Source organism: Microcaecilia unicolor, chromosome 3 (assembly GCF_901765095.1).
Source record: "Microcaecilia unicolor chromosome 3, aMicUni1.1, whole genome shotgun sequence".
In the NCBI taxonomy this organism is placed as follows: Eukaryota; Metazoa; Chordata; class Amphibia; order Gymnophiona; family Siphonopidae; genus Microcaecilia; species Microcaecilia unicolor.
Genome location: NC_044033.1, coordinates 106,587,762 through 106,603,091, shown reverse-complemented (window position 1 = coordinate 106,603,091; position 15,330 = coordinate 106,587,762).

The following is a 15,330-nucleotide window of genomic DNA, read 5'->3' as shown; positions in this document are numbered from 1 at the left end:
GGTCATGGGCATTTCGGGGTGGAATGGGTGTGATTTTGAGTTATGCACGTAATTACAGAATAATGGTGTTCCGCGCAAACATTTGGGCAAATGGTTGCACCAAATTTACACACAACCATAATGCTTAAACGCTATTCTATAAATCACACTGAACTTTAAGTGCAGATTTTTCAGCACCAATTATTTTGGCACCATATATTGAATCTAGCCCAATATGTAAACTGCTTTGGTTGTACCACAGAAAAGCAGTAAATCAAATCTATTACCCTTCCAGGCATCTATGAGCGCAGGGCTCTTGGGCAGAATGGGGCTGTATGCAATATGCATAGGGGGCAGGCGAACTTTAAACAATATTCAGAGGAGTAGCTAGGTGGAGTGCAAGGGAAGCCAGTCATTCCCCCAAACTGATTTTGAATAAAATGGCTCCAATGCACTTCAGACCTTCAGCTTCACACTGACGCCTATTTCTCAAAAGTCTGCTACTCTTCTGATAATATCCTGATAATATCCTGTCAAAGTTAAAATCAAACTTCATATTTGTAAATACACATAACTAATTCTAATATTGAGTACTTCCTGGTGTCATGTTTAAACCTGGGGTGGTGACAGTGGACAAGTGTGGAGGAAAGCACAGAGAGCTATGTGCTCTTGCTGCTGTAAAAAAAAGAACAGGTGAATCGATGCCAGTGGAATTGGAGTGGAGGAGCAGGGCGTGAACCGATGCAGATTGGGAAAGGTGGCAGCAGAGCAACCCCCTGAGCCAGCACTGCATATAAAGCAGCGTTTTACCAGGGGTAAAGGGCTTTCTGAAAGCTATATTTTTTTTGTAGCTGGACCAATAATGTGAAATGCACTTCATTTAGAAATGCGTCAAATTGCCTCACTACCAATGTTTAAAAAACAGTTAAAGATCCTTTTTGTTTCGTGAGGCATTTTGCTGATTAATTCAGTTAATTTCATGCTGAATTTTGATTTCTTTGATGGGTTGCTGCATGTTTTATGTTTTTGTTTTATTGTACAGTATGTTTTAGTTTTGAGTTATATATATATATATATTTTTTTTTACCCACATTGTTTAGAGGTATTCCCACAGGAACGGTTAAATGGGGGAAGGTAACAACACCCCTAGTTTTAGATTTGCAAAACCAGGGGCCAGGACTAAATCTGTGGGGGTCCATGGCCCTGTGGCCTCACCTAGCTATGCCCCTGCTTAGTGCTGGGGCAGTCTGGGGATGGAGCTTGGGCACAGCACCTAACCAGTCAAGGTGATATTTAGTCCGCTAACAAGTAAAATAAGAGAATAAAATTAGGACAGCAAAATGGCTAACTTTTTCCAGTGAACTTACTGGGTAGCAGTCTGAATATCAGCCAGTGCCTGGTTAAGTTCTAGACATAGGCGCCGACTCCGTGGGTGCTCGAGCACCCCCTATATTTTCCCGGCCGTCAGTCATCCAAAGTTCCAGTTCCAACCCCCCCTTACCCGACCTGCCCTTCCCTCTTCTCCCTCAACTGCCCTCCTTGCCTTCCTACCGCCCAGCCAGCGCTTAAAACTCATTTTATCTGGCTGAAGTTGTGACTGCAAAAGAAGCAGAGTAGAGCAGGCTCACCTTCAGCCTTCCCCGTCTCTCTCTCAATGTCCCGCCCTTGCGAAAACAGGAAATGAGGGCGGGATGCTGAGAGAGAAGGGAAAGGTTGAAGGCGAGCCTGCTCTACTCTGCTTCTTTTGCAGTCACGACTTCAGTCAGGTAAAATGAGTTTAAGCACTGGCTGGGCAGTAGGAAGGCAAGGAGGACTGTTGAGGGAGAAGAGGGCGGGCAGGTCAGGCAAGGGGGGGTTGGAACTGGAACTCGGGGGCAGGTGAGGTTTGGGGCGTCACTGGACATGGAGGGGAGGGCAGAGGAGCATCGCTGGACATGGAGGGGAAGGGCAGAGGAGCATTGCTGGACATGGATGAGAGGGAGGGGAGAGGAGAAATCGCTAGACATGGAGGGGAGGGCAGGGGAGAGAGGAGAGTTGCTGGACATGAATGGATGAGGGAGAGGGCAGGGGAGAGAGGAGAGTTGCTGGACATGAATGGATGAGGGAGAGGGCAGGGGAGAGAGGAGAGTTGCTGGACATGGATGGATTGAGGGAGAGGGCAGGGGAGAGAGGAGAGTTGCTGGACATGGATGCAGGTGAGGGCAGGGGAGAGAGGAGAGTTCCTGGACATGGATGCAGGGGAGGGCAGGAGAAATGCTGGACATGGATGGAGGAGAGGGAAGACAGGAAGGAGATGCACATGGATGGAGGGGAGGGGAGAGAGGAGAAATGCTGGACATGGATGGAGGGGAGGGAAGACAGGAGGAGATGCACATGGATGTAAGGGAGAGGAGAAATGCTGGACATGGATGGAGGGGAGGGAAGACAGGAGGAGATGCACATGGATGTAAGGGAGAGGAGAAATGCTGGACATGGATGGATTGGAGCGAAAACAGAGGAAGGAGATGCACATGGATGGAGGGGAGAGAGGAGAAATGCTGGACATGGATGGAGGGGAGGGAAGAGAGGAAGTGAGATGAACATGGATGGCGGGGCGGAGAGAGAGGAAAAATGCTGGACATGGATGGAGGAGAGGGAAGGAGATGCATATGGATGGAGGGGAGTGAAGAAAGAGGAAGGAGATGCATATTGACAGAGATGAGGGAAAGGGAAAAGAGGAGAAAAACTACACATGGATGGAGAAAATAGATGCTGGATGGAAAAAGGGAAGAGAGGGGGTAGACGCTGGATGGAAAGGGGGGGGAGAGTTAAGATCGAGGAAAGAAGAAACAAGAGACTGGGTCCAACACAATTAGAAACAACAGCCAGACCACAAAGGTAGGAAAAAATGAATTTTATTTTTAGTTTAGGATAAAGTAGTGTGGTAGATGTGTTAATATATACAGAAAATGGAAGTAAGGTGATATCTTTATTGGACTAATTTTAATACATTTTTGACTAATGTTTGGAGACCAAACCCTCCTTTCTTGTGTCAGAACAGAATACCATAACAGCAGTATACTGTCCTGACCTGAGGAAAGAGGTTTTGGCCTTTGAAAGCTAATTGAAAAATGTATTTAGTCCAATAAAAATGATATGATCATATTTTCCATTTTTTGTTTTATTTGTATTTGTTAACCTGTAGTATAGTGATTGAAATATGTCAGTTTTTGAAATTTGCATCTCTTTATATTTGAACAGTACAGGGGGACTGAGGGGTGGGACTGTTCAGGGAAGAAGTCCTGGGACAGGTTATAGGCAGCCTATGAGTGGCGCTGCCACTGCCCAGGTGAAGACTGCAGCAGGCAGGATTTTAAGGTGGGGGGGGGGGGGGGGGGGAGAGAACGCACTGCCTATAAAAAAAAAAATTCAGCACCCCTAATCATTTTGAAAAGTTGGCTCCTATGCTTCTAGTTGACCACACTTACCTGGATGTTGATACTGGATCCCAGACATGACCTGACATTGAATACCCAGTCTTAATTTAGCCCACGGCTGACAGTGACTTAAAAAAGTTTGACTGCCACAGTCTGAATATCAGGCCCATAAATTTGAAGCTCCTAAATTAAGATGAATTTTCAGATGACAATATATGATCATAAATTTGGTTGAACATAAGGCACATATTTAGGAGCATAAATTTAGGAGCTCTCGTGGCAGGGGAGGGCCTGATCCACCCGCTGCTGATCACTGGAACCGCTGGCAGGATGGGAGATAATGCTGACAGACTCTCGTGCATTGACACGCACATGCGCTCCTGCGCACCTAGATGGAAGAGCGATACCTGGAGCCCCGGATGACATCACTCTGGGGCGCTAGTTTAGCCTGCCGGTGGTGGCATTCCATGCCTTTGCAAAGCCCCTGTAAGCTCCAATTCAGTCAAGCTCCAGCCAAGCTTCAGCCAAGCACCAGCCTCGCTTCAGCCAAGGTCCATCCAAGCTTCAGCCGAGCTCCTGCCTATGGTCAGCCCTTCCTCTCCGCTCCTGCCAGGTCCTGCTCCTGTGTCCAGCCTATAGTCCCACACTACTTAGCCTGTGGTGACTCATCAGTCATCGTATGGAGCTCCCCTGCTCTTCAGAGTAGGACCCATACGATGCCCTAGGCCTCACTATCCAGGACATAACATGATTACACCAGACATTTCTAAATGAAGCACATTTGAATGTGGAAAAACAAAATAAATCACCCTAATATGAAATGAAATGATGAGGAAGACCAGTTTTGTATGGCCAACAGAGTTGGCTAAGATTATTTTTTAGTTTAAAATGTTCTGTTTCAGTAGTGAGGATCACTTTAAAATCTGGTCAAAAGGTACTTATGGCCCTTAATAACTTCCCATGACAGTCTTCCAGTCTTTGACAAATTACAGGGAATGCTGTTTAATGAGACAAGAATAGTAATTGAGGAATCAATTATTGCTTGCAGTAAAGAAATCACTTCAGAGACCCTGAAGTAAACTTGCATACTTTTAACATCAGGGCCTTTAGCAAGCAAGGCATGACTTTACTGTGCTAATTATGTATAATTCCAGTTATTGCCCTTTATTACCCGGGAAGTATCTTGGGATCATACACTGAAATGCTAAATAATAATTAAACAGAAGCAGAAGTTCAAAGAACCGATCAGAACTTTGCATCCCCAGGTTTCCCTGAGATTTAACTTTCTGGCTCATATTCATTAAGTAATGGGACCACTTTTTACCCTCCGCATCAGGTATACTAAGCCATTTTCTTATGGATCAGTGGTTCTCCTCTCAGCCTTTGAGAAATATCAAGTCACTAATGTTTTCATGATTTTTCACAGTTAATATGCATAAAGTAGGTTTGCATGCAAATCGATCTCATGCATATTCATTTTTCACACCCTGAAAACTAAATTGGATGTGTTCTAAAGATTGGGTTGAAAACTACTGCTATAGAAATATACATTTATAATGGTTTTTCCTGTTTTATGTTAAAGGCTTTTAATAAAATTGCACAGCGCTATCTCCCAGATTTTATATAGTGCAACTTAAGTTGCGTAGGCAAATTCAGTCCTATTCTAGATTTGTGTGTACGATCTAGTTACTTAACAAGCCAATTAGTGCCAATAATTGTCACTTAAGCAATTATTGACACTAATTGGCATTAAGTAGAATTTACGCACAGAACTGTCTAAGCATATTCTATAACGTGATGTGCATAAATTCTAAGTTGCATAGTTGAAAAGGAGGCATGGCCAAGGGCATGGAATGGGCGGGTCATGGGCATTTCTAAAATCTATGTGCGTATTTTAGGCATCGGCATTTACACTATTTTATTTGGTTTAACTGCTGTGTCTAAATTTAGTCATGCAGACATGTGCTCGGCGTATTCTATAAACCACGGAAATTTAGGCTTATTCGATAAGTATGCCTGCATTTGCTTCCACTGAATGCTCAGAGCTGGTGAGTGCATCAAACAACAAGCTCGCCGGCAAATGCATGTAAAAGAGGGCCTCCCGCATTCCTCCCCAATGCTCGGCAGGCAGTGCGCCAAACAAGGGCACTCCTCCTGTGGCAAACCCTACGACAGAGCTGGGTGGGGCCTATCTCTATGCAAAAAAGTCAAACAAATCCACGTAATATGAAATAACAATCAGGGGAAAAGCCTCAAAGAGCTTGGGGACTAAACAATGAGTCTCAACAAGCTAAACGGACAGAAAGTCCTCTCTTCATCATAGGCAAAAAACCCTGAGGCTACAGCAGTGTAAAAAAAAATTTTTGCAGTAGCCAAAACACTTTATTTAAATTGAGTTTTTTCATTAATAGATAAATTTTCAGTGTATTGAACATTGCAATAAGAACACAGAACAACATCCATAAATAACTGGTTCACTTATCTCTGTTCAACGTTCTCAATCAAAAGCTGCTCCCACTGTGCGGTCCCTCCAAAGTTGCCCTGAGCCGATGGTGGCCAGCGTTTCGCTGCTTCTTCAGGGTCTCAGGCTGCAAACAGAGTGCTCGCACAGCTTCCTTCAGCACTCTATTTGCAGCCTGAGACCCTGAAGAAGCAGCGAAACGCGGGGCTCCCAGGGTTCCAGGACAGAATGATGCTGATACTGGGACTCAGGGCCAAAATATTTTATTATCAAGGCAATTTCATACCAAAAATCATAATATATTCTTCAGAGCAAAAGGTACAGCCCTCTTAATATAGTCTTCAAAAGAAAAAAAGGTACAGTCCAGGTCCCAAAATCCCCCAGCAAACGCTCAGCTCCTCAAGACCTCAGGTCTTCTATTAGGGCATTAGCTTTCCCTTCCCCCTCCTTCAGAAGGGTTTAGTAAGAGTTCAGCAAACTTCCAATATAGCACAACAGTTCAGAACAAATCTTCGTGGACAGTCTTTGCACATCAAACCAATACCACAAATCACCTGCCTTTTCACAGCACAGAGGGAACCCTGTAAGGAGCAGGGTTGGCAGTTTCTCCCACCTCTCAGCACCACGCCCGGTGTGGCCTCCTCCATTGCCTTCAAGTGCTGGGCAGGGCAACCTTTGAATTCTCCCACTCCATAGTTGCTGACTCCTCTTCCTTAGGCAGCTCTAGTGACAGGCTACTTCCTTCCTCCACATACTCCATGGAATCTCTCTCTCCATTCGTCTTCCCTCTCTCCTGGTGACTGAGAACCTCCAGAAAATCTGCTCTCCCCTTCTCACAGCTGGGGGGAATTATATACTGATGGTGAAGCCAGGGAAACTGAGCTTCATCCTTCCCTCGCTCTCTAGTGGGGAAGGGAGTAACAGGCTCACCCTGCCTCGAGCCATTGCTCCCCCTGCTGGGACTGGAAATCCATTCCATCTTTTTAGGACTACTGTCCTCACTCATTCTTGCAAGGACTTCTGGGACCCGTAGTTCTGGGCTCAACTGCTTCACTGGGGAATCTCTGGGGCTTGCCTTGTCACACACTATATCTTTTTTGAGATACAGCGACCAGAACTGAACGCAATACTCAATGTGCGGACGTACCATGGAGCAATACAAAGGCATTATAGTATTTTTGGTCTTATTCACCATCCCTTTCCTAATACTTCCTAGCATCCCGTTTGCTTTTTTGGCCATTGCCGCAAACTAAAACGATTTCAGCATATTATCTACAACGACACCCAGATCGTTTTCTTGAGTGTTGACCCTCAAGGTGGACCCTTGCATGAAGTAACTATGATTTGGATTATTCTTTCCAATGTGAATCACCTTGCATTTGTCCACATTAAATTTCATCTGCCATTTGGATGCCCAGTCTTCCCATTTCCTAAGGTCTTCCTGCAATATTTCACAGTCTGCACATGTTTTAACAACCTTGAATAGTTTTGTATCATCTGCAAATTTGATCACCTTACTCGTTGTTCCGATTTCCATATCATTTATAAATATGTTAAATAGTACCAGTCCCAGTACAGATCCCTGAGGCACTCCACTATTCACCCTCCTCCATTTAAGAGAAATGACCATTTAACACTACCCTCTGTTTTCTGTCCAATAACCAATTCCTAATCCACAACAGAACCTTGCCTCCTATCCTATGACTCTTCAGGAGTCTCTCATGAGGAACTTTATCAAACGCTTTCAGAAAATCTAGATACACTACATCAACCGGCTCACCTTTATCTACATGTTTATTCATGCCTTCAAAGAAATGAAACGAATTGGTGAGGCAAGATTCCCCTTGGTTGAACCCATGCTGACTCTGTCCCATTAAAACATGTTTGTCTACGTGTTCTGTAATTTTATTCTTTATAAAATACTTTCCACTATTTTGCCTGGCACTGACGTCAGGCTTACCGGTCTATAATTTTCCAGATCACCCCTAGAACCCTTTTTAAAAATCGGTGTCACATTGGCCACCCTCTAATCTTCAGACACATTGGACAATTTTAATGACAGTTTACATATTACTAACAGCAGATTAGCAATTTCATGCTTGAGTTCTTTGAGTACTCTTGGATGTATGCCATCCTGTCCAGGTGAGTTACTACTCTTTAATTTGTCAATTTGGCTCAGTACATCTTCCAGGTTCACTGAGATTTCTTTCAGTTCCTCCGTATCCTCACCCTTGTTGTGATACTTGCTGCCCCCATTCTCTGCATCACTTCTGCCCCTCTCCGTGGGTCTGGCATCTCTCCCTTTTCTCCCCAGCCTGGTCTCTCTTCACCCTCAACATCTCTCTCCCCATGGGCCCAACATCATTCCTTCTCCCTCTTCCACACTTCCCCTTCCCCTGCAGTTCTGTAAACCTTGTGCAAGTTACTGGCAGCAGCCAGGCCCTGGGTCTTCCTTCTGCCGCACCCCACCTACAAGAAATTGCATCTTGTAAAACATTTGATGAAATTTTAGAATGTTAGATATATATTTTTTTGATTCAGAACATCTTAAACTGTTTCTAGATAATACGTTTCCTATACAGCTAAGTAGTACACCTCTAATGTAGAAGTCAGTAGTTATTCTGGGCATAAATGTTGTCAGTTTGAATAGGTTGCTTTATTTCCTTTAAATTTTGGTGTCTCTGTCATTTCTGTTGGATCCCATTGACTGGGGACAAAGAGAGGATTTTTTTTAAAGTAATGTTTTCTGAATTGTAATAAGTTTTCTTGTTTTGAGCCTATTTTCTGGACAAGTAATATATGTGCTTGTAACATTTGTGAATACTTAGTAAGAAAAAAAGAAAGAAAGTAAAATATATATACATGCACAAAACCCCATTTTCCCAGGATATCATGCCATTTTCCAGAAATTATCCATGCTTCAGCTTTTAAAACAGGATGCTAAGACATTACTCAATGTAAAATCTGATTGGATTTGGAAGTCCTTTACCTTTTTAGGAGATAAATTGCTATTAAATCAATTATGCTAATTTGTGATCTCATCTGAAAAGATAATGTGTGGTTTGTTAATAATCTATTTACTTATAGCATTTAAATATTGCTTTATTGCTAGGGAAGAGGGCATGGTCATTGAAACTAGAATTCATTATATTCTATGTATTCTAAGTAAAATGTACTTTCAAAAGCAAATTTTTTTTGTATACTAAGGCTAATCTAACCTACTTAAGAACTGAAAAGACCTACCAAAATAACTTCATAATACTTAAAACTTATTTTAAGAATTGTGGGACAAGAAAAACATATAAAAGGAAATAGTTAGATAGCAATTAGTATACAAACAAAATCTTGTTCAAAAAGTCCCATGGAGTGTTTGTGCAGTCCTTTCAAGCAAATGTTCCACATGGCTTTCTGGACAAGTTTTTGCTTACATATTTTCATGGTGAATTATTTCCTTTCCAGAAGTTTGGCTTTGGGCAAAAGTTGCACTGATTCAAATTTGTGCAAGAAAATTGATTTGTGGACTCTTTGCACATTTGGTTTGGCCTATAATGCTTAATCTATAAATATGGGGGTCGATATTCAGAAATGTGATGAGCAATGTGAAAACTGCCTAAAAATATCCAGATATAATTAAACCGTGTTTTAAAAGCCAGGACTTATCTGGTTATTTCTTGCAATATACCTGGGTAGCTCTCCAGATAGACAGACACAGAAATGACCTATAACCGTGTTTCTGAATATTGGACTCGCCATCTTACCGGAACCAGTGCTAGGGTCTCTGGCGCCCCCCCCTGAAAACTATCAGTAGCACCTCCCTGCAAACTATCAGTCCCCCCCTGCCCTGCCCCGGTCCAGCCTAGCCAACATCTCCTTTCTTTCTTCTCCCACCACCCCCGTTTTCAGCCCCAGCTTCAACTACATTCTCTCACCTGTCCCCTGTATCAGCTCCCACCTACAGCTCTGCCTGTAGTCAAATGGGTCTGGCATGCCAGCAATGCGTGCTTCTCTGAGCCACAGATGAACTACTTCTGGTTTCACAAAACCGGAAGTAGTTCATTTTGTGACTCAGAAGAGTACACGGTGTACCAGACCATTTGACTAGAGGCAGAGTGGCAACAGTGAAAAATAGCATGGCAGCTGGAAGGGCTAAAGCCAGGTGCCCCTGAATGTTGGCTCCCCCCTGCCCTGCGTACCCTGCTTACAGCATTCCACCAACCCTGTAGAATCTAGCCTTAATTGTTTGATAAAAAGACCTAAAATAAGGGAGTCTGTTACCTACACATACTGATAGTATGCTTTAACCAGCTGAAAACTCCTGACATCTCACACTGTCCTCCCCAGCAGCCAGACTCATCTTTGGAAAAACCCGGTTCGAAAACGCTAAACACCTTCTTCAAAGATTACACTGGTTAAATCAAGGCATGCATATCCTTCAAGACCTGCACTTTGGTCTACAGAATTATTTTTGGCCTAGTACTGGGCTACATGACTGATCTAATAGACCTACCGATCCGGAATACAGCTAAATCAGTGAGATCTTACCTAACCCTCCACTTTTCTAGATGTAAAGGCCTTAAATACAAATCAACATACGCTTCCAGCTTTTCCTATTTTTGCACCAAGCTCTGGAACACACTATCGAAAGACCTAAAACCGAATGACAATTACCTAATCTTCCAAAAACAACTGAAGGTCTACTTTTTCAGAACGTTCCTCCCCACTGAACCAACTTAACCAGACTACCAAATAACAATACAAGAATATGACAATTAATAGAAACTGAAATAAGCTTCCCTCACCCAATCCATCCCATACTCTCGACATGCTTATCTGAAACAAATATAAACACATAAAACCTATCATAACCATGACATTTATGTTATTTTATCTCTTTGGTCAATATAAATTGCAACCTTGTTCTATACAAACTGGTACAAATCTACTACAGACTCTCATTGTTCTATATAAATTGTAACCAATTTAATGAACCTACCAATAAGTGGGAAAATGTGGGATACCAATAAATAAATAAAAAAATTCCAGCATCTCTCAACTCTACCCCTTCCGAACATCCACATACCTTTTTATAGCCTTAGGGCCACAAGCACGCCTTAGTAAAAGACCCTTTTAATTTTTATTCCAGCAGCAAGCAGTGATTCATACAATGCTAGCCCTGAGTCTTCCCTCTTATGCAACTTCCTGTTTCTGCATAGAAGCAGCCCAGAGGGACGGCTCAGGTCCAGCGTACGCAGCAGAAATGAGTTGCTGCTCACTACCGATAAAAAATGAAAGCTTTAAAAGGTACTGGGGTGGGGGAGGGGAAGGGAAGTTGAAAGACATCCAGTTGCCTGGGGGAGAGGGGAGGGAAAGGAGAGATGCTAGGTGTTGGGGGTGGGCAGGATTCTTGTGCCATTCACTTTGGGTTCAGGCCCACCTAAATTGGGTGTCTGCCTGTGCCCCTGCTAGAAATCTAGAAGTTACTTAATCAGGAAAGCATAATCTTTAAACAATAGAACAAAGGGATATTCATCCATAAGGCAGTAGGACTGTGCAGGATTTGTATTAATTTTGTTAATTTTGTTTCTGGGTTGGGGTTTTTCCATTTTGTCGCTTTTTTATTGTTTTGCTTTGTTTTTCCCTGTACACTATTTTACTATAGCATGCATTAAAAATCTAAAAAGACTCTCTACTGGTTGCCACCTCCCTCAGCCCTACAGATTGGTTATCCCCTGCATCTCACCCCATTTGTGGGCTGCAAAGAGGGTAAAAATCATATTTCTCAACACTTATTCCTTCACATAAGGATGATCAAAATCAGCCCTTTATGATTATTTCCAGACGCCTTTTCTTATTTGCTTCAGAAAATTTCCAAGGAAACATTCAAGCCTAATGCCTGAATAAGAAAAGGCACACATTGCAGGAAATATATTACAGAAAATAATACAACTATATATATATATATATAGAGAGAGAGAGAGAGAGAGAGAGAGAGATATATATAGAGAGAGATATAGAGAGAGATAGAGAGATAGAGAGATAGAGAGATAGAGAGATAGAGATAGAGAGAGAGAGAGAGAGAGAGAGACAGGCAGAGTTTCAATGTCTCAATGCTTAGCTGAGATGATGGTGCAGGGATGAGATATGAGGTATCTCTGGGACCTGGTGGAAGGAGGATAACCAGTGTGACACTGTCATACCAGGGTATAAATTATATCATAGTGATAGGATGGATTGAACTGGTGGAGGGGTAGCATTGTATGTTAAGGAGAGCCTTGAATCAAATAGATTGAAAATTCTGCAGAAAACAAAACACATCTTGGAATCACTATGGATTGAAATTCCATGTGTAAAAGGGGAAAGGATAGTGATAGGAGTGTACTACTGTCCACCTGGCCAGGATGAACAGACGGATGTAGAAATGTTAAAGGAAATTAGGGAGGCTAACAAACTGGGCAACACAATACTAACGGGTGATTTCAATTCCCCGATATTGACTGGGTAAATGTAACATCAGGGCATCCTAGGGAGGTAAAATCCCTTGAAGAAATCAAGGACTGCTTTATGGAGCAGCTGGTACAAGAGCCAACAAGAAAAGAAAAAATTCTAGACCTAGTCCTTAGTGGAGCACCTGATCTGGTGTGGGAGGTAATGGTGCAGAGGCTGCTTGATAACAGTGATCATAATATGATCAGATTTGATATTGGCTTTGGAGTAAGTACACACAAGAAATGCAATACATTAGCATTTAACTTTCAAAAAGGAGACTATGATCAAATGAGAAGAACGTGAAAAAAAAACCTTAGAGGAGCGTCTGCGAGGGTCAAAAATTTACATCAGGCGTGGATGCTGTTCAAAAACACCATCCTGGAAACCCAGGCCAAATATATTCCGTGTATTAAAAAAGGAGGATGGAAGACCAAATGATAGCCGGCATGGTTAAAAAGTGAGGTGAAGGAAGCTATTACAGCTAAAAGAAAATCCTTCAGAAAATGGAAGAAGGATCCGACTGAAAATAACAAGAAACCACATAAGGAATGGCAAGTCAAATGCAAAGCACTGAGAAGGAAGGCAAAGAGGGTTAGCGTCCAGTGTGCATCAACTGCTGATTATCGCCAGGTAAGCACCACACGGTAGAAAATGGAAAATGTTTTCTACCACGTGTTTTGGGCGCGTGCCAAAAAAGGAATTACCGCCCAGGACACGCGGTAGCCGAGCGGTAGTGCCAATTTGACATGCGTTGGACATGTTTAGGCGTCTACACGCTTTTGTAAAAGGGCACCTAAGCGAAGTACAATCAACATACATAATAAAAACATATAAATTAACTAACAATCAAGTATCAGTACATTTGTATTTTCACCTGTCTTCTTCCTGTTCACTTATCTAAAGATCACAGTCAAGTGTTCTGTAGGCTTTGTCTAAAAAGAGTACTACCCCTCTGTGTAACTATGAAAAAAAAATCTTTATTGAATAATTTATGTTATTTATTTGGATTTTGCTCACACCTTTTTCAGTAGTAGCTCAAGGCGAGTTACATTCGGGTACACTGGGTATTTCCAGGTCTTTTGTCTTGAAGTATGGGCTCTCTGGAGCAAACTATGCTGTAGCTACTGCTTATATTTCCTTTCCTTCTTATCTTAGAAATCCTGCCACCATTTCAGCCTGAAATGAATCTTCCTCTGAACAGCAGAGAGAAGGAAGATGAAATGTATAAAACTTATTTTTCTTTTTTTTTTTTTCATTTGTGTTCTCTTTTCTAAGACAAAAAGCTCCTGCTCCCTGGCTGCTCCAAGTACATTTCAGTGTAGGTGTTTTGATAGTTGTGAAAATCCTGTTATAGTGCAGTCAAGTAAATCTAAATTCTAAAGACAACACAGACAATTAAAAACCAAGAGAAAATCTTTAAAAAGAAAAGCGGCAGTCCAAAAAAAAGATGCATACTATTTTAATATGGGTTTGATGATAATGTCACATTAGTATGTGATTTATGCACGGCACTGGTATGGAAATGCTGCATACACATATGTAAGGCATGTTCAAAGTGAGTACCACAGTGATATCAGCACATTTATGAAGCTGGTTTCACATGGCTCCCAGGCCCAGCTGCTTCTGCTGACAGCTGCAGAGAGTAATATCTCCCAAATATTAAGTGTCCCCTTCAGGATCAACTTCCCTCTATTGACATCCTGAACATCTGGAAAAGGGGCAAGGGGCTCTGCCGGGCCTTTCCCAAGAGCTGATATTCCCAAGAAGTACAGGCATGAAGTATAAAAATGCTTGTGCATGTTTTCAGGAAACTAGGGTGACTTTTCTCATTGTGATTTGGAATTAAAGATGCAGAATTAAAGGAAAACCTGAGCTTCCTATGCAGGTCTTTTCCTGGAAAGGTACTTTTTTTTATTTCTCCTTCTCAAGGTGTTTCCTAACATACAGATGTTTAAAGGTTAATTTGAAAAAAAATAAAAGAAACACCCAGAAATATTTGATGATATGTTTTTGTAAGAAAACCACACTGCTTCCTAGTAGGGATGGACTATGGTTTGCAAACACATGGGGAATATCAATGAGATATCCCATATAACATGAGCAGAAAAAAAAACACATTTCGGGGTGAATTCTATATACTAACTACTACTACTAACTAGCATTTCTAAAGCGCTACTAGGGTTACGCAGCGCTGTACAATTTAAACATAGAAGGACAGTCCCTGCTCAAAGAGCTTACAATCTAAAAGAGAAGAGAACAATCTAAAGACAAGTGAACACCATATATGGCGCCAAAAAAAAAAAAAACGCTATTCTATAAGCTGAGCTTAAATATAAAATAGTGCTTATGCCTGAGGATCGTGCCTAAGTTTAGGTGTGGCAGTTTGCACCAACTGAAACCTAGTGCAAATATATAGACCTAAATTGGTCACAAATACCTGTATTCTATAACAACATGCATAAATTCTAGGAACAACCCTGTTCTGCCCATGACCCGCCCATTTCCCTGCCCCTATCTTTATTCGCGTATAAAATTTAGGCTCAGATCCCACACCTAAATTTACACATAGTTCAAATTAAATCTAACTAGTGCTAATAATTGCTTGTTGAGAAACCAATTGTTGGTGCTAATTAGCTCGTCATTCAATTAAATTGTGCATGCAATTTGGGTGCATGCCCAAATTTGCGTGCACAATTTTTGGTGACTTTTATCGAATTAGGGGGTTTGTGTTTCTTCTTTTGCCGATAATAGTACACACTCTTTCCCCATTGTACTCTCACGGGTGAATGATTGCATGAGCGACCTATCCAGTGGAGTAGCCACAAAGGAGTCTCGGGGGCCTGAGCCGTCCACTTTGGTCTTAAGTCCCCCTCAAAGACTGCAGCACTCGTATAATGGCTATTGGGGATGCCCTAGCTCCACCAGTCAAAGAGAAACGCTGCCTGAGCTCCCGCCCGTGATGCCTGAGTGCCACCTGCTGATTTTGGC